Genomic DNA, 27415 nt, shown 5'->3' on the forward strand with positions numbered 1-27415 from the left:
AAGTTCCATAATTTATCACTTATTAGTAGGAAATCTCTCTCTCTCTCTCTTTTCTCCCCTCCCCCCTCTTTCTCTCCACTAACCCGTATAACGTTAATACACATAAATGCAACACACACACACACACACACACACACACACACACTATCTGTTTATCATCGTGTACGCAAGGATAACATCATTTACGCAAGGATAACATCGTGTACGCAAGGATAACATCGTGTACGCAAGGATAACATCATTTACGCAAGGATAACATCGTGTACGCAAGGATAACATCAGCTCATGTGCACGTCGTTAACAGTAGTCAGTAAAGCCGCTTTGGCCTATTAGAATACTGACTGACGTCCCCGAGGCTGTGTGTCCCTGTGTCTGTAGAGCGGAGTAGGTGGAGGGAGGGGCGTGGGGAGTGGGGGAGTAGGCGGAGGGGGGAGGGAGGGACGTGTGGAGTGGAGGAGTAGGTGAAGGGAGGGAGGGACGTGTGGAGGAGTTGAATTGAATTGAAAGTAAGTAAAGGAAGGGAGGGAGGAGGAGGGTAGTTTTCAGCTTTTAACACGGGAAGGAAGGAAGGAGGGAGGGAAGGAGGGAAGGAGGGAGCAGTATGTACATTACTAGTAGTATTCAAGGCCCCTGTAACAGATAAGACCACAATACTCTCATACGATACATAATTTATCAAAGGCATAAATAAACACAGAAAATAATCTAACCTAACTTAACCTAACCTAACCTACCCTGACCTAACCTAACCTAACCTAACCTAACCTGACCTAACCTGACCTAACCTAACCTGACCTAACCTGACCTAACCTACTCTATTTATATCCCATTACAGGAGAAGACATGAGTATATTTACCCTGATTTATCCCTTATTATTAATTTGCCCCGCGAGAGAGCTAGTTTTTTGGGCACCCCCTTACATCCTGTACAAGGTGAAGCATGCTTAGTTTATGCTTGCCTTCGTGACTCATGCATTAAGGAATTATGGAACCACTTGAGTTAAATCAGTTTGAGTCAGGTCAGGTTGGGTCGAGTCGGGTTGGGTTAGGGATGTTCTGCCTTAAAAAACCCACAGAAACGAGAGAGAGAGAGAGAGAGAGAGAGAGAGAGAGAGAGAGAGAGAGACGACGGAGGTTTGACGTGTGATGGTTCCCGGGAGTACAAATTTGGTTGCTGAAGGTGTCGTCAGGTGGCGTTCGAAAGGCATAAACGTACGTACGTGTGTGTTCTCATAATAAATCACACTTGACCCCATGTAAACAAACCTCCTCCCTAATATCACACAACACACACACACACACACACACACACACACACACACACACACACACACAGAGCCCCGCCATTCATAAAACAGGTCTGCGTAGGACTGAGGAAGACTCTCACTTTTACTTGGTAGTGAGACTCAATTTAACTTCCTATCAGAAACGTAGTTGAGGGAGAGAGAGGGGGGAGGGAGGAGGGAGAGAGAGGGAGGAGGGAGAGGGAAGAGGGAGGAGGGAAAGAGGGGAGGGGGAGGAGGGAGAGAGGGGAAGAGACGGTAGAGAGACAGACGAGAGTAAAGGAAGAAGAAGAATAAAAGGAAGAGGCAGAAAAGAACACGATGAATGAGGAAGAGGGGAAGATACAAAAAGAATGAAGGAGAAAGAGTAGGAGGAAAAAGAAGAGGAAGAGGAGGAGTAGGAGGAAGAGGAGGAAGAGGTACAATAAGAATGGAGAAAGAGGAAAAATATAGTGATATTATTTGGCATATTTTGGTTAGGCGCCCCAGTTTAACCCACATAAACCTTAAACCTCATGGATCACGTGAAGATTAACATAACCTAACCAAACCAAACCAAACCTAACCTAACCTAACATAACCAAACCAAGCCTAACCTAATCTAACCTAACCTAACCAAACCTAACCTAACCTAACCAAACCAAACCAAACCTAACCTAACCTAACCAAATCCATCATCACCTCACCTAAGCCCCAGGTAACGTTGGGGTTTTAATCATCAGGTGAAATAAGCTGAAGGAGGGGGGGGGGGTTTAAATCCTCACGTCATCCACCCTAAGTCGTGTTATCTACATATGAATAAAAACTCATTTAAAATTTCTCTCCCAAAATATGATGGTGATGTCATGTGGCTTTAAATTTCCTACGACATTAATTAAAACATTCACACACACACACACACACACACACACACATACACACACACACACACACACACACACACACACACACACACACACACACACACACACACACACACACACATACACACACATACACACACATGCACATACACAAATCAAAACAAAGTTCGCGTCTGTATGTCAACAAGGTGATATATGAGGCGAGGTTACGACTTACTGCTACCAACACCCTGATGGTTTTACTCTTAAACAAAACAAAAGAGAAACAAAATAAAACAATAACGAAAACAAAAGCAAAGCGAAAACAAAACAGACAAGGCAAGAAAAACATTTGACAAGAGGTAATAAGATGTTACAAGGAATACTGCCAGATGTTAACACGTGTAGCGAGACTAAGGGGAGGTGTGGTGAGGAAGGTCCGGCAGGTGTGGTAGGTGTGGTGAGGAAGGTCCGGCAGGTGTGGTGAGGAAGGGGTGTGACATGTGTGGTAGGTGTGGTGAGGAAGGTCTGGCAGGTGTGGTGAGGAAGGTATGTGACAGGTGTGTTTCAATATCAAACGGAAAGGTGTGGAAAAAAAATACCCACAAAGTTACATGTGGGAAAATAGGAGAGACTTGGCAGGTAAGGCGATGGGTAGAAAGTGGAACAGAAGAAGAGGAAGAAAGTGGGCAGAAAGTGGCGGCGGAAAGTAGGGGAGAAAATAAGCTACTTTTACTCCACACAAGTGATGTTAAAAATGGACCAGTACAACACAATGTAACACCACACAACACAGGTCAACACAACACAACACAAAACCATCTAACATCAAGTAAAATGCAACAGACAGTTACGTTCTGTTTGTCATTTCAATCTTTTACACTAACGTCATAGATAAAAGCCTGGATATCTTTTATTTCCTCTCATTTAACAATACACATTTTATACCAACAAAAGTCATAAATAAAAGCTGGGATTTATTTGGTGTTATCAGATTAAAACACATTTCTTTAATACTGGACATTTTTTAAACCTGAAATCGTGTTATATTTACGTAATTGTTGTTGAAAAATATTAACCAATTTCTGACCAATCCAGAACAGAAACGGTAAAAAGTTATTCCTAATTAACTGAACGTATAAACATCAAGCCAATTTGACATTAATGTATATAAAAAAAATATTACCATTAACTATACAAAACTGGAATATTCCCACGATGTTCCCACCACACTTTAGGAATATTCCCATTCAAATAATCCAAATTCATTCTATTCATTTCAAAATTAATATAGCATACAGTTATCTCCCCAGTCTACCAGTCATACATACAATTTATTCCTAGACTGTTATTCTCGCTGACTGTGACACTGTAACACTCTAAAAAAAAACTGTCAACAATGAACTGTATATCTTTGGTCTGTGCCTGTCATCTATGCCAAGGACAGCAAGACTAAGAGACAAGAACGAGTAACAAGAATTAAAATACACCTCCTGTTATACTGTATATCCCTCCCCCTGTGTATGTTGTATGATCTGCTGTGCTGGAGAGAATGTTATACTTGTTGCTGAACGGATGTCTGTCTGCCTATCTGTCTGTGTGTCTCTCTGTCTATCTGTCTGTGTGTCTGTCTGTCTGTACACAAGAGGGGTGATGCTGGGATTAGTTAGTTGTGTTTGTATACCCCCACACACACAGAGGGACATCTTTAAGACACTCATACACACGGTCTTGTCTTCTCTACCTGCAACACCTTGGCTGGGCTCCATAAAAGAGACTCGTTCTAGGAAACAGACCCAACATTCAGAGTGTTAATAATGGCCATTGTTTATAGAGTACCACGAACGGGACAGAGCTACCAGTATCGTATATAAACAGGACGTTACCTACCTCCTTCCGTTGTGTCATAAATTATGTATATATATATATATCTTTTTTTTTTAATATTTCACATTGTGGCTTTCAGTTATTCAATATTTAATGGATGATGTCGAACTCTATAACACAGAGAGAGACAGACAGACAGACACGTCACTTTCTCAATCAACTTACAACGGGTTCAGGAAGTGCACACAACACAACGAGGTATTCCACCGCCCTGGCAACACTGACGGGTATATCAGGAAACTCCCCTCCTTCCACACTACTCCAACAATCACTCCCCCCTCCTCCCTCATTACTCCAACAATCTCAGATAACGTCCTTCCTCACTACCTCCCCCGTGTTGCTAGAGAGAGAGAGAGAGAGAGAGAGAGAGAGAGAGAGAGAGAGAGAGAGAGAGAGAGAGAGAGAGAGAGAGAGAGAGAGAGAGAGAGAGAGAGAGAGAGAGAGAGAGAGAGAGAGAGCATCACCTTGAACTAATGCCCCCCTCATTACCTTCCACACTAGGGGTCACTAACCTGTAATCTACCTGTAGTACTGACGCTTTACCACCACCACCACACTTGCTCCAGAGGTCACACGTGTATGATCTCGCCATTGTCAACGCAATAAGTCAAACATCATAACACGATGCCTCTGTCCATAATAATAAACAAAACACTTTAATCTAACCTTTTATAAACACTTTTTAACCTTTTATTAACGCTTTTAATCTGACCTTTTATTAACACTTTTTAACCTTTTATTAACACTTTTTAATCTAACCTTTTAATCGCATTGTTTTGCTGTTAAAAAAAATAGCCAAGGTCCCAGCGACGGAATTTACACCGAATAAATCAAACTGTTTCCCTTACCTACTGCTATAAGGCCTCTTTGTTTAGACTCGGTTGAACGATATAACAGTGGCGACAACGACAAGGACAGACTGACAGACAAGGACAGATTGACAGTGTTCCTTGTCTTAAAGATAGAATGATGGGAAGCAGTACAGTACGTTAAAGAATGTCTCAGTGATTAGGAATAATGGTGTGTGTCTCATCTCCCTCCGCGTCAGTGATTGGTTAAGAATTTATACAAGTACGTAGTTAAGTGTATTTTTGATGGTAAGTATATGATATGTGGTATACGTATGAAATTCTGGATATACAATTTCATATGACTATTACTTACACCTCAGGTCATATGATTACACACCTTAGCATATTTCACCTGCTTCTTATACATCCTAACCTAACCTAATCTAAATAACTTAACCTAAACAACTCAACCTATCCCAAATAAATTAACCTAAAGCAAATAAACTTAACCTAACTCAACCTAACCTAACCTAACTCAACCTAACCTAACCTAATCTAACCTAACCAAACCTTACCTTGACTTGCCGTAACATTTTATCACCGAGTCATCATTAAAAGCCTTCAAAGTGAACAGTGAAGAGGAACAAGAACATTTATGATACAACTGAACAATGAACAAGAACAATTAGCAATCAATAGTGAACAATGAATATAAAAAAAAAACGTTCAAGAACCTTTAAGTGAACAATTGCGTGGAACAAGAATATTTAATACACAATATTGAACAACAAGGAAGTTAATACAATTCTCACATAAGTAATTCTTTATCTTAGGTCACATGGGACATTTCTACACAGGTGAGGAGAGGTGATTACTGGCGGCAGGTGTGTGTGTGTGTGTGTGTGTGTGTGTGTGTGTGTGTGTGTGTGTGTGTGTCCTTCACCTACACCTCCAACCCGCCCCACACTTTCATACACCCGACATACACTTAACGTATACACACACACACACACATCCTAGATATCTTCACACATACATACATACACAATCATACACTCATAACCCTTGAAGAAGACTTCAGTACTAATTATTATCAAGGTTCCTCACTCTGCTATATATACCCAGCACAGTTCTTATTTCCCCCATATTTACGTGAGTTTGGTGCTTAAAGTCTGTCTGTCTGTCTGTCTGTCTGTCTGTCTGTCTGTCTGTCTGTCTGTCTGTCGATATGTAGATTGATGCACACTATACACAATTTATGGATCCGTCTATTCATGGTAATTTTTTCATTTGTCTATCAATCTTACCAGTAATGTCGTTTTTAATTCCTCTATACTATCATATCTGTCACCCACACTCTCCCTCACCCACACTCTCCCTCACCCACACTCTCCCTCACCCACACCTCCTCACCCACCTCTCACCCACACCCTGTCACCCACACTTCCCTCACCCACACCTGTCACCCACACTCCTGTCACCCCACACTTCCCTCACCCACACTCTCCCTCACCCACACTCTCCCTCACCCACACTCTCCCTCACCCACACCTCTCACCCAACAGCTACCACTCATACAGTCACCCATATAGTTAAGGAGGGTCTAATATCTGGTATACAGGTAGAGTGGCAGGTGGCAGGTGAGCGTCGCCAGGTGTGTCTCTAGAAACAACCCTGGTGGTGGCCCCTGCTGACGACCCGGACCTAAAGCTTCAGATTTACCCTTGACAGACATACAGACAACACGAGACAGACAGACAGACACACACGAGACAGACAGACAGACAGACAACACAAACTTATCCACTGACAGACACACATACGAAATAAAACCAACAAAATAAGACAGACAGACAGACAGACACACGAGACAGACAGACAGACAGACAGACAGAGAAATAAGTGAAGGAATATTGTTGGAGACTTTTCTAGTGATTTATTGGACGGCGAAAGTTAGTCTACCGTAACTTCTATAACGCTGGGGGGGGGGAGGGGGGGGGACAAGTACGGTGCGTAGTTTGAAAATTAACCTGATGTCATTTCTAAGTATGTGTTATTGTGGAGTGAGAGGAAACGCCAGGTGATAATGAGTGCTTGTGCTGGCATTTGTATTTTTGGGTGAGGGAGAGAGGGAATTTGTAAGTGAGGGAGTGAGTGAGGGAGAGAGTGCGTGAGGGACGGATTGAGTGAGTGAGGGAGAGAGAGAGTGAGGGAGAGAGTGCGTGAGGGACGGATTGAGTGAGTGAGGGAGAGAGAGAGTGAGGGACGGATTGAGTTAGTGAGGGAGTGAGTGACATTATACACTTCCTCATAGTGAAGAACATTCCTGGCTGCACTGATGATAAACACAGCGCCTCATGCTGCTGCACCTGCCAAGTTTACTAACGCACCACCACACTCCCTCACCACCACCACCACACTCCCTCACCGTCACCACCACCACCACGCCCTCACCACCACCACCATTAATTCTCACCGTCACCACCACACCCTCACCGTCACCACCACACCCTCACCGTCACCACCACACTCCCCACCGTCACCACCACACCCCACCACACCACCACCACACCTCACCACCACCACCACACCTCACCGTCACCACCACACCTCACCGTCACCACCACACTCCTCACCACCACCATACCCTCACCGTCACCACCACACCCTCACCACCACCACCACACCTCACCGTCACCACCACACCTCCTTCACCACCACCACCACACCTCACCACCACCACCACACCTCACCGTCACCACCACACCTCACCGCTCACTCACACCCTCACTGCTCACCACCACACTCCTCACCACCACCACCACTCCCTCACTGTCACCACCACACTCCTCACCACCACCACCACACTCACTGTCACCACCACACCTCACTGTCACCAATACCACACTTCAGCTCACCACCACACTCCCTCACCACCACCACCACACTCCCTCACCACCACCACCACACTCCCTCACCCACACAAGTATTCACAATAGCCTTAGCACTTTAATCCTGGCACCAAGTGATGAAACCAATTTAACGATATACACTGATTAACGCACACGGAACGACCACTATACAACACTCACGGGTGGTAGAAGCAGCCCAGAAGTTATGTTACAGCCTGGATGAAATGTCGACTGTCTTTCTCTCTCCTTCGGTCGGCTTTGCTCTGCCTCAGGGGAACGAGAGCTTCTGCCCCAAAGCCGACAACTGCTGCAGATATTGACTATGAGGCTACAGTCACTGAATGCCGCATAGATCTGCTGCTCAACTAATTCAACGCAGCTAGGATAGCTACTTATGTATTAGGATATTTAATATTAAGGTAATAAAATGGCGGCGAAGGTGTGGCTATTGAGGGAGGCTGGAGGCCATGTTAAAAAAAAGTAGTAGTAGTAGTAGTAGTAATAGTAGTAATTAAAAAAAAGTAGTAGTAGCGAAAAGTGGGTATTTAATTTGAAGGTAATAAAATGGTGGCAAAGGTATAGCTATTGGGGGAGGCTGGAGGCCATTAAAAAATAGTAGTAGTAAAAGGTATTAGTTGTAAAATGTAGTAGTAAAAAGTAGTAGTAGTAGCAGTGCCGGATTTAGACCTGTGGAGGCCCATGGGCAGCCTGTTTGTGGAGGCCCCCCCTCATTATAACTACCCAAGAGGGTGGGGTGGTGAGTGAAGCGAGCCTAAACATCTGGGAGTTCCGGGGGGCGCTGTAAGCCCCCCGGGAAAATTTTGAAATTTGAACACTTCTTTGGAGAATTTTGAAGCCATGATGGAATAGATAAACATGAATTTTAAAGAATGAAAATAAAAATAATCCAAATGAATAAACAAATAAATAAAATATTGTAATATGTGGAGGCCCCCAGATTGTAGAGGCCCCTGGGCAGCTGCCCACTTTGCCCACTCCTGAATCCGGCCCTGAGTAGTAGCCGTTCACCTTAGCTACCTGACACATCACCTGCACCTGAGCCAGACTCCTCGCCCGACCAGGCAGTACCATCACCCACACTGAGCCAGTTTTTGTAGTGGTGACGAGATGCTCACTCCTCAGGTTGCCACGGTCACCCAAATCTTCTGTGTCTTACTCACTCACTCACTCAATCTTCTATACGTCTCACTCACTCACTCACTCAATCTTCTATATGTCTCACTCACTCACTCAATCTTCTTCATAATGTCTCAATTTCCACTCACTCACTCACCAATCTTCTATACGTCTCACTCACTCACCTTACTCACCACCTTCTATACGTCTCACCCACCACTCAATCTTCTATACGTCTCACCTTGGCTCACTCAATCTTCTATACGTCTCACTCACTACTCAATCTTCTATACGCCTACACTCACTCACTCTAACACCTACCTCCGCTGATTCCTGCCACTATTACATAACCCCCCCCCCAACAAGGAGGAAGAGAGGAAGAGATAAACGAACACAAAAGAGAGAGAGAGAGAGAGAGAGAGAGAGTTATTACCCAGCGTGGCGTCAGTAAAGCAGGGAGACAGGACGAATTTAAGAGTGAGTCAAGTCATCCCGAGGAGAACTGTGTAGCTCCTCTACCCAGGTTAGAGTTTTTTTCTTTCTCTCTCTCTCTTCCTTCTGTTCCATCATCATGGGTTTAGGCCTGAGCCATTTTTGTTTCTTCATCTTTCTTTCTCCCTACCACATGGCAGATTCTGAAGAAGAGGAGAGAGAGAGAGAGAGAGAGAGAGAGAGAGAGAGAGAGAGAGAGAGAGAGAGAGAGAGAGAGAGAGAGAGAGAGAGAGAGAGAGAGAGAGAGAGAGAGAGAGAGAGACATGAGGACTATCCAACACACACGCCACAAGTATTCTCCTCCGCCCCTCCATACGACCCACAGTAAATTCACAAAGGTGGTGACAGTGTGTCCTGCCTGACCTGACCTGAACCCCCCCCCCCAACACACAGTGCAACGAGGAGATATGTTACAAGGTTGTTATTTAGGTTAGGTTAGGTTAGGTTATTTATGAACATCTACATAAATTTTGTTCAATAAGTCATAACATCTACCTAAATTAGTTCAATAAGCCAACACACCACGTAAAATAATCACAAACTTGGTGGGAAAACTTGGTGGGGAAACTTGACCCTAACTTGATAACATTATGGCCAGTTACGAGGAGAATCTCCCTAAACTTGTTAGACACGGCAAGTTAGGGGAGGTATTATCTCCATTAACTCCAACCTGGGGAAAAAGATTCTCCCCCGTAGACTGTTATATATAGGCAGTGACGGGGGGAAAAATCTACGATGACTTGTTTAATAATAACCCCAACTGCCCCGTCATTACTAGGGGGTAGTTTAAATTGGGTTGGGTTAGGTTAGGGCAGGGAAAGAATAAGGCAGGTTAGAATAGGGTAGGTTAACTTAGCTTAGGTTAAGATAGAATACGGCAAGGTAGGGCCGGGCAGGTTAAGTTAGTCGTGGATTAGGTAAGGTTAAGTTAGTCGTGGATTAGGTTAGGTTACGTTAGTCGTGGGTTAGGTTAGGTTACGTTAGTCGTGGGTTAGGTTAGGTTACGTTAGTCGTGGGTTAGGTTAGGTTACGTTAGTCGTGGGTTAGGTTAGGTTACGTTAGTCGTGGATTAGGTAAGGTTACGTTAGTCGTGGGTTAGGCTAGGTTACGTTAGTCGTAGGTTAGGTAAGGTTACGTTAGTCGTGGGTTAGGTTAGGTTATTAGTCGGTTAGGTTAGGTTTACGTTAGTCGAGTTAGGTTACGTTAGTCGGGTTAGGGAAGTTACGTTAGTCGTGGATTAGGTAAGGTTACGTTAGTCGTGGATTAGGTAAGGTTACGTTAGTCGTGGGTTAGGTTAGGTTACGTTAGTCGTGGATTAGGTTAGGTTACGTTAGTCGTGGGTTAGGTTAGGTTACGTTAGTCGTGGATTAGGTAAGGTTACGTTAGTCGTGGATTAGGTAAGGTTACGTTAGTCGTGGGTTAGGTTAGGTTACGTTAGTCGTGGATTAGGTTAGGTTACGTTAGTCGTGGGTTAGGTTAGGTTACGTTATCGGGTTAGGTTAGGTTACGCAATGTGAGTTAGGTTACGTTACGTTGTCGTGGGTTAGGTTAGGCTATTTAGTCGTGGGTTAGGTTTGGTTACGTTAGTCGTGGATTAGGTTAGGTTACGTTAGTCGCGGGTTAGGTTAGGTTCTGGTAAGGGACGCTGGACCATGGTTTAACACTGATGCTTACACTCGGCAAGGTCAGACAAGACTGAAGCAGCAGCAGATAAGGAACAGAAAACAGACGTGAGTGAGGGACACCAGCGGACGTTAACGGCGGATGGGGAGGACCAATCAACGCGCTTCCCGTTTGTGTACATCATGGCAGAGAAGAGCCAATCAGACCTCACTATACTTCAATACATCACGCGTGTGCCAGACCTCTCTCCTACACGATCTCAAAAGTCAACCTAAAAACACATCCAGCAAAAAAAATCAACAATAATAATAACACAAACGAAGAAATAATACAGGTTTGATATGATTTCGATGACTGGTGACCAATACGCTTTTACATTACGCGAATCAAACACTCAAATAGACGAAGCGTATCACGATAATTGGTGTTTAGCGTATCAGTGAAGTTTAAGTGAGACAAGATTCAGGGATAATTTCAGTGAGGTTAGTGGTGCAAGGTAAATAGGGGGGGGTACCAAGCACCCTTTTCTTGGCTGTCATTAACTGTCGTATTGTTGTTTTAAAAGGGTGTGTGTATGTTGTCTCCTCGGGAACAACACGATGATGAGTGTGTGAACGGCATTTAAGTCACTCAACACCTACAAAGTTAACATCACAGTAGAAATGGGAGTCACACAGTTAACACCCCCTTCAGGAGTTACAGGTGAGAGGTGACCCCCTTCAGGAGTTACAGGTGAGAGGTGACCCCCTTCAGGAGTTACAGGTGAGAGGTGACCCCCTTCAGGAGTTACAGGTGAGAGGTGACCCCTCAGGAGTTTTGGCAGGAGGTGCATCTCCCCTTCAGGAGTTACAGGTGAGAGGCAAGTGACCCCTTCCAGGAGTTAGCAGGTGAGAGGTGACCCTTCTCAGGAGTTACAGGAGAGGTGACTCTTCAGGAGTTACAGGAGAGGTGACCCTTCAGAGTTACAGCAGGTGAGGGAGGTGAGCCCCTTCAGAGTTAAGCAGGTGAGAGGTGAGCCCTTCTAGGAGGCTATAGGTGAGAGGTGACTCCCCTCAGGAGTTGGCAGGTGAGAGGTGAGCCCTTCAGGAGTTACAGCAGGTGAGAGGAGCCCCTTTCAGGAGTTACAGGTGAGAGGTGACCCTTCAGGAGCAGCAGGTGAGAGGTGACCCCTTCTGTGAGTTACAGGTGAGAGGTGACCCCTCAGAGTTACAGGTGAGAGGTGAGCCTTCCAGGAGTTGGCAGGTGAGAGGTGAGCCCCTTCCAGGAGTTACAGGTGAGGTGAGCCCTCAGGAGTTAAGCAGGTGAGAGGTGAGCCTTCAGGGAGTTAAGAGAGAGAGGTTACTCTCTTCTCAGGAGTTACAGGTGAGAGGTGAGCTCCTTCAGGAGTTACAGGTGAGAGGTGACCCCTTCAGAGTTAAGAGGAGAGGTTACCCCTTCAGGAGTTACAGGTGAGAGGTGAGCCCCTTCTCAGGAGTTACAGGAGAGGCAGACCCCTTCAGGAGTTACAGGTGAGAGGTTACCCCTTCAGGGGAGTTACAGGTGAGAGGTGAGCTCCTTCAGGAGTTACAGGTGAGAGGTGACCCCCTTCAGGAGTTACAGGTGAGAGGTGACCCCCTTCAGGAGTTACAGGTGAGAGGTGACCCCCTTCAGGAGTTACAGGTGAGAGGTGACCCCCTTCAATCTGTTTCTATCTATTATTCTATTCTATCCACTCTAATCAACCTTTTATCCACCTGTCAACCTACTTGTGGGAAGGGAAGGGAAGGGAAGGGAAGGGAGGCATCGGGATCAAACCAACATACCATAAGTGAGGAGACGAAGAGGGCATTATCCACTTACCCACACTGCATTAATTAACGGTACAGTAACTACGCCAATACTCTATCAAACTATTATCACCTTTATGTATATATTTTTTCCAATAATTTTCCTCAGACTAAAAAATTACTACCTGAGGGAACTTAATAATTTAGCAAGGAATTATTATATAACTTTTGTTTTTTTCTCCTTTTGTTTATAGTTCAGTGTTGGTGTTTCACAATGGCGGCTTACGACACATGGCTCACGGGACGTCGACGACCTGTGAGGGAGTTACTACACTACATGTCTGCTGTTCAACACTTCAGCGTATTATGATCTACGTGACCTCCACTGTAAACATTAATCTATATGTTCACAGTTTGTTCCTTTACCTTTCTCTAATTAAGGCTTTTGTTAAACCACCAATGTATGTAATAAGTCAATTATGTCCAGTGTATATTTTCAGACTTCGGACTACAGAACTTTTTCAATAAACCGTTAATTATTATTTTACATTATCACACACACACACACACACACACACACACACACACACACACACACACACACACACACATCACCAACCACACTGACACGACACCTAATAGGTAGGTCAACACCCCCTCCTGGGTTGGCACAAGACCCACTACAAACCATGAGAGCTAAAGGAGACTATCCTCCCCCCCATGCACGAGTCCCCCTTACTCGACTCAAGAGGGCGTCCATACCCAGCACGCTCCTAAGACGCCCAATAAAAACACGTTTAATGCGTCACTTACAGCGATTCTATGCCATTTCAGACGGGCGGCCATGCACGAACTACGGCGAGGCAGCGCGATACTGAACACCTACAGTACCTAGCAAACACTATGCTTGGTGAGAGCTGAGAGACAAGGGGGGGAGGGAGGGGAGGAAAGACTGTGGAAATAATAATAATGTTGGTAATAATAATAACAACAATAACAATAATAATGTACAATACAATATTAATACATTAACTCCCTCGTCTTCAACAACAAAAATATATCACTTTACCCTAAAAAAATAAAAATAAAATAAAAAATAAATTAAACTCAAAACTGCCAGAGTAAAAAAAAGTGAATCTTGCACCATTGAGGAAAAAATCTTGACAAGGGTATAAAAAAAATAAATAAATAAATAAAATAAAAAAAGTATCGGGAAATATATGACTCCGTGTGTCAGGTTAAAATAACAAAAAAATCACACGCCAGTTTCACTTGAATTGACGAAAAAAATATATATTGAAAAATACTGAAGTACAATACCCCGCGAAGGAAAGGCCGGGGAGAGAATTTGACAGGTATCGATAAAATGGATGGATGGATGGATGGATGGTTGGTTGGTTGGTTGGTTGGATGGATGGATGGATGGATGGATGGATGGATGGATGGATGGTTGGTTGGTTGGTTGGTTGGATGGATGGATGGATGGATGGTTGGTTGGTTGGATGGATGGATGGATGGATGTTTGTTTGGTTAGGATGGTTGAATTTATTAACGAAGATGGATAAAATTGAGAGAAGTGGATAGGGTGATAAAAATTGACAGATGTAAAAAAGAACGACAGTAATAAAGAGGACAGATGGACAGACAGACTGATTGGATAAAAGAGGAGAGATGAATATTAGAGATAGATGGACAGAAATGTAAAAGGAGGATAGAAGAATACTAAAAAAAGAGAATTCAGGATACAGAGAATGACATAAAATGAAGCGGTAAAGTTTATTACTGTATGAGAGAGAGAGAGAGAGAGAGAGAGAGAGAGAGAGAGAGAGAGGAGGTACCTATATAAACACACACAGAACTTAGCTGGATAATTTCCATTGGCTCCCCTTCATTTATTAATTCTGATAACTGCCTAAATGACATCGTAAGACACTAGGTAAATATTCTCCCAAACTAGAATCTTATATAAACGTTAATACTATAAATTTATCGAGAATTTCCATAATTTCCTAAAGATTCAATTGATAATATATGCCTAATATTATCGATTAAATATCTTAGTTTATACGTCCCAATTTTAATGAGGCTATAATGGCTAATTATCAAAGTATATTATTATTATTATTTGATTTAATAACCACAATTTCTATCAAAACTCAGAAAATACAATAAAACAAAATCCAATAATAGTCACCTCTCTTACCTCGATAAACCTACATAAATAAATATAATTAAACAAAGTAAAGTACTCCTCCCTACTCCATAAACTCCTTGCCAGTATTTCCCCAGCTGACCCTATTCATGCTCAAAGTATTCTTAAACCCCGACCTATTCTGCCTCAATACAGTGCACACCTCCCCTACCCCCCCCTCCCTCCCTCTTCCACTCTCAAGTCTCCAGAAGAAGGGGGATATCTAAGCTATAAAGGGAGGTTGGAGGCTATGTTGATTAAAATAGGTAGTAGTAGAAGTAGTAGTAGTAGTAGAGATCAGTAGTAGTCGTAGCAGTAGTAGTCGTAGCAGTAGTAGTCGTAGTATATATCTTGGGCACACGTACACCGCTGGATCTTCGTTACATATATAGTATTATTCTGCACTGCGTTCCTTTCTTCTGTCATGGCAACGGACCCCTCACACACTAATTCGCAATACAATCACACACATTCTCTCTCCCTCTCTCTCTCCACCACTCCCGGATATCACCACCACCACCAGCTCCCTCTACCACCACCACCCTCTACCACCACCCACATTATAACTTGGTAGCGTTTAATCTCCAATAACTATGGTGGGTCACTTTAGGGTGCCGACACCACCAGGGAGGCCGGCCACACACACACACACACGAGGCCCAGGAGTCAACGGGGAGAAACTCGAGTGAAACTGAGGGTGACGGAGAGGTGGGGGTGTGGGTGGGGCTGTGGGGAGTGGGTGGGGCTGTGGGGGTGGGGAGCTGTGGGGAGTGGGTGGGGCCCAAATAAACATCAGGTAATATTGTCAAAACTAATATCTATTTTGGCATACAAGGTACAAGGTGGCATAGGCATTTCCTGGTACCTTTAAACTATTATTCCTTCTCTTAACAGGTTACAAGGGGCATAGTACCCAAATTAACTCCCTCAGGTACCAGGTAATATCATTCAAACTAATATACCTTCACTTAGACACGATAAAACGGACGTATGAACACCTCTCACCTCACCTAACCTAACCTAACCCAACCTGACCTGACATAACTTAACCTATCGCTTCTTCTCTCAAATATAACACAAGGCATCTTTTAATACCATAATATTTAATAATACTTTTTAAATGTATGTTGCTTTTACATACATACATACATACATACATACATACATACATACACTCCCTGGAGGTGTGAGCATCCCCTGATACCTTTTAACTAAATGTTTCTTTCTCTTGTATCAGGAATCAGGAGGTGAAGTGTGAGTATAGGTCAGTGTCGGCTGAGTCACCCCGTGTGTGTGTGTTGTTCATGAGATGATATGAAGGGACCACACACACACACACACACACACACACACACACACACACACACACACACACACACACACGAGTTACTGCACCACGTGAACACCACAGCACCCAGTGTCTCCATGACCACGTGAGGTCCTTCACATCAACACCAACGGACGAGTCACTACACCACGGACCTCACACAGTAGGGCGAGAGTCCAGCCCGGGCCATCAACTGTAAACTATAATAATTTGTATGTTCAATTCATGTTCCTTCTCCTTTTAATAATGAATGTATGTAATAAGCCATTTGTGTCTCCTGTATATTTTCAGTCTTCGGGCTGCAGAACTTTTTCAATAAATCGTTAATTATTGTTATTATTATTACACACACACACACACACACACACACACACACACACCTCTTCCTCCTCTGTCGCCATTTAATGCACCAATGAGACGAGCTTATCACCGACCAATCTTTGTTCACAAAAGGAACACTAAAATAATAATTGGAATAATGGTCATGATTAAATTTATGAATAATAATAATAACAACAATACAAGAACAATAATAATAGTAATAACAACAATAACACAATAATAATAGTAATAAATACTTAACACCAATAATAACATAACATACAAATTATATCTAATCCCCCACAATATTTCGACTCGTGTCTTTATCAAGTAACAAAACTAAATGTCATATGATTTCTCCTGGCAGGTGAGAGCTTGTGGCAGTGACGCTCTACTGAGTTTAACATTTGTGGGTTAATATATGAAGGAACTTGAGGTTAATGTGTTTGGTAGTATGAACTTTGACCCCACCGCAGTGTTATTAACCTGAACCCAAACATAATCTAACTTAACCTAACCTTAACTAACATAACTTAACCTAAGCTAACCGAACGTAAACTAGGGAAGGTGTGGGTGTGTGGGTGGCCAGGGTGGGTGCGGGTGGCCAAGGAGGGTATGGGTGGCCATGGAGGGTATGGGTAGCCAGGGTGGGTGTGCGGGTGGCCAGGGTGGGTGTGTGGGTGGCCAGGGTGGGTGTGGGTGGCCGGGTTTGTTGGCCGACTGCCACCTTCCTCCGAACATTTACGTCGGCCACTTAAGAAAATCTACCAGGCTAGTAGAGAGCGACACTTGTTCCTGAGAGAGAGAGAGAGAGAGAGAGAGAGAGAGAGAGAGAGAGAGAGAGAGAGAGAGAGAGAGCGAGAGAGAGAGGAGAGAGAGAGAGAGAGAGAGAGAGAGAGAGAGAGAGAGAGAGAGAGAGAGAGAGAGAGAGAGAGAGAGAGAGAGAGAGAGAGAGAGAGAGAGAGAGAGAGAGACCCATCACCATTATTATACCCCCATCAACACCCACCTTCACTATTAACCCATAGGTCATAGCTGTGTACATACACTATAAGAGTGGTGTGTGTGCGTGTGTGTGAAGGGCCAGTTCAGATCATGACCATTTCACCTGTACAGTATTAACATTAACCCTCATCTCAATATCCTCACCTTACAAGTCCATGAGATATATGACCACTTGAAGATTAGACACCCTAGCTTATTTCACCTTAAGATTAACCACCCCCACAGGTCGATAAGGTGTTTAATCCTCAGGTGAACTAAAATAGGGTGCTTAATCTTCTGTTCTAAGATACGTTTTCATTTGCATTCAGATGTAGAATTAACGTAAGGGTCTTTGGGGTTTGAGACTCGGAGCTACAGCCAACATTTCCAACTTGGGAAGTGTAGTGTAGTGGCAGGCGGCCAAGATGGACGCTGTACTCGCTCATTATAATACTACAGGGGTGCCATTATTATCATACTCCCTCCACCAATAATCACCAACACTCCACCGCCCTTCACCAACACCCCTCACCAACACTCCACCGCCCTTCACCAACACTCACTACCCCTCACCAACACTCCACCACCACCCCTCACCAACACTCCACCGCCCTTCACCAACACCCCTCACCAACACTCCACCGCCCTTCACCAACACTCACTACCCCTCACCAACACTCCACCACCACCCCTCACCAACACTCCTTCCACCATAACTCGAGCCGGTTAGAGCTTCCTAGGACACAATACTAGCCAGCAGGGGAGCCGGCCAATCACCCAGCCAGATAGCGAACCAGCAACCTAGCCAGCCAACCAGCCGGCCACAAACGAATCCAGTCAGCCAGCCAACCAACCAGATAAGTGACCAGTCAAACAGCCAGTCATACAAACATTCAAACAGCCAATTAGACCCTGGTCATTTGGAATCCAGCTAGTCTAGACCAGCCGGCCAGGGAGTCAGCGAGCCAAGAAGGTAACCAGTGAGTCAGTCAAACTACCAGCAGGCAGCGTCAGTGTAAGCCACGCCCTCAGCCAATCCAGCCAATTAGTGAGGTGGCCAGCCAGTTCGGGAGTCAGCTAACCACTGACCTTGCTACCACCCTCTCAGTCACCCAGGGAGCCTACACTACCAGTAATGGGAAGATTAGCGTGAAAATGTCCCATGTCCTGGTAATTGGGACAGCAAGGTGGTAACGAAATGTAGTCACCATTACACGAAGAGAAGGAAGCAAAAAGGAGGATGAAAAATAGGAAGGAAGGAAGAGGAAAAAACGAGGAAGGAAAGAATGGGGTCGATTTTTTTCTTCTTATTTTTGCTAAAAGTCTGACAACCAAAAATTTGTGTGTGTGTGTGTGGGGGGATGAATGGACACACTTTGACGAAACCATTACTCCGCCCATCGACCTCCTACCGGATATCGACCTTCAGTAATTATGGGAAGGAGAGGAACCAGGCTGAGGAATCGGCTTGTATCTATAATCGTGGAGGGGGGGAGGGGGTGAAGAGAGGGGGGGGGAGGTCCATATGTATGAGGAGGAGAAGGGAATGGAGGGGTAGGTGACGCAGGGGGTTGAGGGAAGGAAGGGTCATGTGAGGGGCCAGAGGAAGGGAAGAACCATACACCTATTTCTCCTACCACATTCCTCCGCACCGACTTAATAACAACCTGTAGAAGGCGAGCCAGATCAACGCCTCCTTTAAGTCACCAACACACCAGGCTCGCACCGAGTCACCCAGTGAGCCACCACCACAAGTCATTATCTCCTCCCTCCAGACCACAAACACGAGGTGACCCGAGCCTCACCTCTCCTGCTGAAGGGACGCTCCTTTACACCCTAGGGACTCCACACGCTCTTACTGTCAGGTCATCCATCACGGTACTTCAATTCTACTTTATCATACACGATGTTTCACGATGTTTACCAAGCGCCGTTGTCTAAAGTTTGAAGACGAGGAGACTGTTTCTACGTTTTTTGAATGAATGTACTTTTCTTACGCATTTCTGTGAGTAACTCGAGGTAGTGAGGGAAGCAGCCAGTTGGCAGCGGTACACACGCGTCAGGAGCCCCCCACGTGGCGTCACTTACACACACAGACAAAACTCTACCCAACCCGTGTCATGTACCGCTATCACTATTCCAACGTGGGCGTCATTACCACACACCTACACCGTGCCATGAACCACAACACCACGTGCTCTACTGCACACACACACACTCCTGCCTTCCCTGGGAGACGAAGTAAAGGGTATTCCAATAGTAGGCAAATTACTTGAATTAATCATTTCAAACTCTATTCGAAACCACCTGGAGAAGCACAAGTTGATCAATGATTCCCAACATGGCTTCACAAGCGGGCGCTCATGTCTAACTAATCTATTAACATTCTTTTCATCAGTTTTCGAATCGGTGGACGAAGGGCACAATTATGATGTGGTATATCTCGACTTTAGCAAAGCCTTCGACAGAGTCCCCACGAAAGACTAATTAGAAAGGTAGAAGCACATGGCATCAAAGGTAATATCCTTAATGGATTAGGGCGTGGTTACAGGACAGGAAACAGCGAGTGAGCATTAATGGCACTAAGTCCCACTGGAGCAACGTCACTAGTGGAGTTCCCCAGGGCTCAGTACTTGGACCATTATTATTTATTATTTACATAAACGACATAGATATCGGCATAGACAGCAACATAAGTAAATTTGCTGATGACACTAAAATAGGACGTGTTATTAAATCTGACGAGGACTCCACAAAACTACAGGAAGATCTAAACAAATTCTTCGAATGGTCTGAAAAATGGCAGATGAAATTCAATGTGGACAAATGCAAAGTGCTCAGTATAGGAGATGTAAACAGGGAAACCAGATACCAGATGAACAACGATGCCATAGAGAAATCCGACTGCGAGAGAGATTTAGGAGTAATGATAAGTTGGAACCTTAAGCCAAGTAAACAATGTGTTTTTGCTCGTAACAAGGCTAATAAAGAACTTGGGTTCATACAAAGGAGTGTTAGTTACAAGACTAGCAAGGTCATCCTAAAATTGTATCTTGCGCTTGTGAGACCACACCTGGATTATGCAGTTCAGTTTTGGTCACCGTATTACAGGATGGATATAGAATCCTTGGAAAGAATTCAGAGGAGAATGACAAGACTAATCCCGGGCATTAGGAACCTTGAGTATAGAGACAAGTTAAAGTATCTTAATTTGCACTCCCTCGAGAGACGTAGAGCGAGGGGCGACCTGATAGAGGTGTTAAGTGGAAGGCAGGGCTAAACAAAGGGGACATTACAAAGGTACTCAAACTATCCAACCAGGAGCGAACTCGTAACAATGGTTTTAAATTAGACAAATTTAGAATTAGGCGCGAAATAGGGAAACACTGGTTTGGAAACAGAGTAGTGGAAGAATGGAACAAGTTACCAAATATCATCATTAACTCGAATACGCTGAATAGCTTCAAACATAGGTTGGATGCTTATATGAGCAATAGGGGTTGGGTGTAAACGGGACTGCCCAGTATGGGCCAATAGGCCCGCTGCAGTTTCCTCCATTCTTATGTACTTGACTGTCACTGTGTGGTGAGGTACCGGGACCTCCCCCTCCCTCCCCTCGGTCAACCAAGGTCACCCAACCACCTAGTAACACACCCTCTAGCACACCCCACTCACTCACCACACACGCTATCACCCACCACCACACACACACACACAACCATCCTCCCCCCAACATACATACTGTGAGAACTACCAACTGGCAATCACAATGGAGGACGTCCGTGTAAATGTATGGTTTATTTTTCTCATAAGTAAACAAAAGAATGGCAGGAGGCGACTACAGTTATGAACGACCTTGGTGTTGTTATCACAGCGGGGAGTTGGTGAGGTGGTGTACAACGCTGTAAGGTGCTGGTATGGGGTGAGATTCCCAAAGGCTCCTACATTAACTTTTTACCTAACTAGTTCACCCAATCTAAAATACACACTCACCCACCCCATGCCTGCCCACCACCACCACTCACCCACCCCCTGCCCACCACCACAAACCCCGACCCACCATTACACGCACACCCTACCCGTGCCAACCACCACACCCACCTACCCACCACCATGTCCACAGTCACACACACTCACCCACCCCTTGCCCACCACACCCACCCCACCCCCACCCACTATGTTTATCTATCGCTAATCACCTATTATCATTTACCCACAGAAAATAAATAAACTAAAGTTACTAGTTGATGAAGTTATCGCATAAATCATTGAGGAGATAAACTAACCCAGGCTAATGACTAGAGCCAATGTTCCTGTAAGCCTTCACAACATAACTAAATATTCTTCATAACAGGTATAATTTCACTTCACTCATTCTGCCTTCTTTCATTCACTCCATTGTCTCTGTCTCCCTTCTTTCATTCACTCAGTCTCCCCTCATTCATTTCAATCACTGTCATTCATTCCTTTAATCAGTAGTATAACAGGTGTGTTCGGCTATGGTGTTTACCTGCCACAACAAGGAACCAACTATCCTAAAATAATAATAATAATAATAATAATAATAATAATAATAATAATACGGTAATGATGATAATAATACGAAAATAATAATAATACAGCAGGTCGCTTAAAGGTGTTATAATCGCCAGGTAAAACACAGCTAAATCACCTGGTTGAGAGAGAGAGAGAGAGAGAGAGAGAGAGAGAGAGAGAGAGAGAGAGAGAGAGAGAGAGAGAGAGATAACAACAAACGGGTTCCAAGACGACAAACATACAAACAGACATACAAAAAACATAAACTCACACAGATTAAAAGTTAAACTAAGACCAGATGATCGTCTTGAGGCAGTCTCCTGGTCACTCCTGAAGTAAAGGTGAGGATGTTACCTGGCGTTAATTAATAAGTTACGTCACGACAGGTATGACCCTCACTACACCATCAACACCTGACTCAATGGATTTCTTTCTCTCTTCTTTCCCATTATTTTCACCTTTCCACCTCTCCCCATCCTGCCTTATCTCTACCTTTCTCACATTATCCCTCTCATCCTCCCCCCTCTCTCATTATCGTTCATTTCTACTGTTCCTGTCATTCTTGCCCATCTCTATTCCTTTACCATCCCCTTCCTCCTCCTCCTCTCCTTCCCCTCTTCCCTTGCTGTTAAGGACGGGATCCACCACCTAGAGACTCGTTTTTTTACCTGGATGTGTGAATGAGGCAGCGAGGCGTTTGTTTACCTTCGTGATTTGAGCTTTAACCCGAGCTGCAAGATGGCCAATGTTAGATAAATATACCACGAACGGGATCACGTGATTATTATTATTATTATTGTTTAAGTTATTATTATCTTTTTATTCTTATTACTATTATTATATTATTATTGTTGTTGATGTTATTATTATTATTATTGTTGATGATATTAAACGTAGACGCCAAAACCTATAGTCTTTCATCCAGTGGTCAAGTAAATGTGTTTTAATGTTTTCATTTGTGAAGGTACAATAATTAATTAACATGATATACTGAACTATTAACATAATTCATTCAATATACAACTAATTATACCAGTTGTTGATGGGTGTAGTGACAGAAAGTATTAGACAAGGGTGACGGGATTCATACACTTTACACAGAAACATCCTGGCGTCAATTATACAAGCCAAAACTATAAGACAACGGTGATAAGGAAGGTGTATTGACGTGATGTAGCAGCATAATATTACCCATACTAAACAATGAGACAGACTATTGTTCCATAAATTATCCATAAAGGAACACTATCTCCTGTACAAATGCTTTTAGAAACTGTACCAAACCATGCAACTTGAGACACTTGGGAACCATTAATGAACAGATAAACACTTATGGGATACGTTCCTGGGGGGGAGGGGGGAGGTAAAGTGACTCCTGTTCGGTAAAAAAAAAAAAAAAAAAAAAAAAAACAGACTTACTTCAGCAGTGTGTATATCAAGTGAAATAAACGCGGTAATAAAAACACAGTAATTACAACACATGTTAGTTAATAAGTGCAAGAGGATGAGGTCAATTAACTGGTTAAATTATTACACACACACACACACACACACACACACACACACACACACACACACACATTTAGCTGTCTGGAGAATCGTGACGGATTCTTTAAGGTCTTGTAATGAATCACCCGTCACACAATATTAACCCCTTGTTACCACGTCAAGTACACATTGTAATCTGAGATGACCGAGTACCAGAGGCCTGATGAGTTAAGAGCAGTATATATATAGTACAATGAATACTAAAGTAGAGTAACCGGCGCTGTGCTCTACTTGATTGTCTTTCCTCCACACATTAATTACGTTAGAACAGGTGAGCACCGTATCCAACACACCGTCACCTAACCTCACCAGTACCACGAGCCCTGGTTAATGTTGCCGGGTCATCATACTGGACAATGATCAGCTGTTCTGGTTGTAAATAAACACGTTTGGATGAGTCACAACAATAGGTAAGTTTGATAACACCTGTCGTTTATATCTTTCTTATCTACGGTGTATATCCCTCCACAATATAATAAACCCTTTCAAATAATACAATATAAGATAACAGTAAATTATATCAATCACAATTATCGGTCAGTCATAATAAAATATAATTACCACTCACCCTAACTGCCTCCACCATAGAGTCTAAGCCATCAGTATGTATCATAATTACCTAAGTACTGTATATAGGCACAAGACTAATATAAAACAATGTGTCGCCTCTTATATAGCGTAATGGCGGCTCTACTGTCATCATTACTATAGCTTATTATATTATTATTATTATTTTATCCTCATTATCACCATTTACCAACACCGGTTTAGATAGCCCAGGATGACTAGTTGGTGTCATACGCTACCATGTCACCCCACCTTCCTCCTGCCTGTACCCTGGAGGCCCCCTTAGGTGATACACAGTCCTACACAACGAGACCTGAAGTGACCACGATCCCCAGCTGACACTTCCCCATCAGTAGCGACAGTAACAACACACACTCACGGGACATTAATTAACCTGACAAGAGGAAGTAGATCACCATCGCTTACAATGTGTGTTGTCTTGTACTCATAAAAACTGGTTAAGATGTATTTATAAAAAGTGGTTCATTGGCAGGACAGGTAATGTTTGACAATAGTTGAGAGTCGAGTAATGCTCAGAGGGATGTATTGACAAAGGTAGCCACGTGGTGTTGCTTCTAAGGGCAGCTGGTGGAAAAGGGACCACAGATCTGACCGTGTGTGTGTGTGTGTGTGTGTGTGTGTGTGTGTGTGTGTGTGTGTCGGTTACGTAAACTGCTCATGGGACGTACCCTAAAACTCAAACCCCTTGGACCCTTGGATGGTCACAAATAAAAACACAATTTAAAGGTACTCTCAAAAAGTGGTCAAGGAATGCTCACAATTAGACCCTCTCACGAAAACCTATTCACACACACACACAAGTTGATATTTCCACAACATATTCAACTGTACTCACAAGACAATCCAAAATACACTGGCCAGAGGAGAAAATAAGAGAAATTTGTAATAAGGAAAAAAATAAGTCTCCAGGGCGCCGAGCCAGACAGGAGGAGTGAAGGGCCGTATGTGCAGCCATCAACGCCGGGGTGAGGCTCTAATAGACCCTTGGTGGCAGTACTACCCCAGCAGGCAGCCACGTGTTGCTGGGGCTCCTCCATAACATCGGCTGACATTACTACTACTACTCTACGACCACCACCACCACTACTACTACTACTACAACCTCCACCACCACCCGTACTACTATTTTAATGACCTATAAACGCGATAACTTGATGAAATATGAACGTCTTTTGGTAGTGTGGATATAATGTTATAATATGTGATGTCTTCGATAAGCAGTAATTCCCCTCTGTGTTTCTGGGAGTTATGGTAATATTCAGCTGTTATGAGGTACTTGTGTGTTTGGTAAAGCTTTTCTCCAGCAGGGATCATTGGTATTTTGTTTTAGATGACGTCAAACTTATTTCACCCTAACCTAACCTAGTAACACCAAAGGGACTCTCATTGACGGCACAAGGTACAGTTGTATGGAGTCAGCTGTTGAAAGTAAACAAAGTGTACATGTGGGATGAAGACGTGTTGGCAGCCTCCCTAGAGTAACACACACACACACACACACACACACACACACACACACACACACCTCGACATTCAGTTGTAGCTAAAGTCTAGATCCCGAAGATCGCCGGAGACAACAACAACAGCTGTGAGGGAGAGAAAGATGAGGAGAGGACGCAAGAGAACTATGATGAACGACCACACGAGAGAGAGAGAGAGAGAGAGAGAGAGAGAGAGAGAGAGAGAGAGAGAGAGAGACTTGCTACAGTAGCGACAGGTGGAGTAAAGAGGCATACAAGCTTCTGTGAAAGGGCGGCGGTGTGAGAGCGGGCAGGGACAGTACTGGAGGTGGGTGGTTGTTAGGTTAGGTATTTCTCCAGGGTGGCTTTTGTCCGGGGTGACTTTGTCCAGGGTGGCTTTTGTCCGGGGTATTTTTGTCCGGGGTGGCTTTTGTCCTGGGGTGGCTTTTGTCCGGGGTGGCTTTTGTCCGGGGTGACTTTTGTCCGGGGTGACTTTTGTCCAGGGTGGCTTTTGTCCTGGGGTGGCTTTTGTCCAGGGTGGCTTTTGTCCAGGGTGGCTTTTGTCCTGGGGTTTTGACCTGGGAGAGACATTTGTCCTACATTCGACAAACAGTGAAGAAATAGTTTGACTCCTACGTGAAATAAAGGAGGTAAACATCTCCCTTCTATAGTAATAATACACAGTTCACCATACACCATACACAAGACAGTATACCACACACTCTAATAATAATACACAGTTCACCATACACCATACACACAAGAGAGTATACCACACACTCTAATAATAATACACAGTTCACCATACACCATACACAAGAGAGTATACCATACACTCTAATAATAATACACAGTTCACCATACACCATACACAAGAGAGTATACCACACACTCTAATAATAATACACAGTTCACCATACACCATACACAAGAGTATACCACACACTCTAATAATAATACACAGTTCACCATACACCATACACAAGAGAGTATACCACACACTCTAATAATAATACACAGTTCACCATACACCATACACAAGAGAGTATACCACACACTCTAATAATAATACACAGTTCACCATACACCATACACAAGAGAGTATACCACACACTCTAATAATAATACACAGTTCACCATACACCATACACAAGAGAGTATACCACACACTCTAATAATAATACACAGTTCACCATACACCATACACAAGAGAGTATACCACACACTCTAATAATAATACACAGTTCACCATACACCATACACAAGAGAGTATACCACACACTCTAATAATAATACACAGTTCACCATACACCATACACAAGAGAGTATACCACACACTCTAATAATAATACACAGTTCACCATACACCATACACAAGAGAGTATACCACACACTCTAATAATAATACACAGTTCACCATACACCATACACAAGAGAGTATACCACACACTCTAATAATAATACACAGTTCACCATACACCATACACAAGAGAATATACCACACACTAATAATAATACACAGTTCACCATACACAGGAGGATATACAATACACTCTAATAATAGGTTGAGATAATGTGTGAGAATTACTGATACTATACCGAGTGGCTTCAAGGCCCTGACACTTTCACTACGACGGTACTGAATGTAGACGGTACTGGGTGTAGACGGTACTGGGTGTAGACGGTACTGGGTGTAGACGGTACTGTGTGTAGACGGTACTGGGTGT

The 27415-nt window shown here is 43.8% G+C and overlaps 1 protein-coding gene across 3 annotated transcripts in view; it reads right to left on the bottom strand.

Annotated features, from left to right (window-relative positions):
* The window catches only part of LOC121867474 (titin-like), a 106166-nt gene that overhangs the window by 50606 nt on the left and 28145 nt on the right, over positions 1 to 27415 (bottom strand). The window lies entirely within an intron of this gene.

The sequence above is a fragment of the Homarus americanus genome, unplaced genomic scaffold (genome assembly GCF_018991925.1).
Source record: "Homarus americanus isolate GMGI-L3 unplaced genomic scaffold, GMGI_Hamer_2.0 scaffold23598, whole genome shotgun sequence".
Taxonomy (NCBI): domain Eukaryota; kingdom Metazoa; phylum Arthropoda; class Malacostraca; order Decapoda; family Nephropidae; genus Homarus; species Homarus americanus.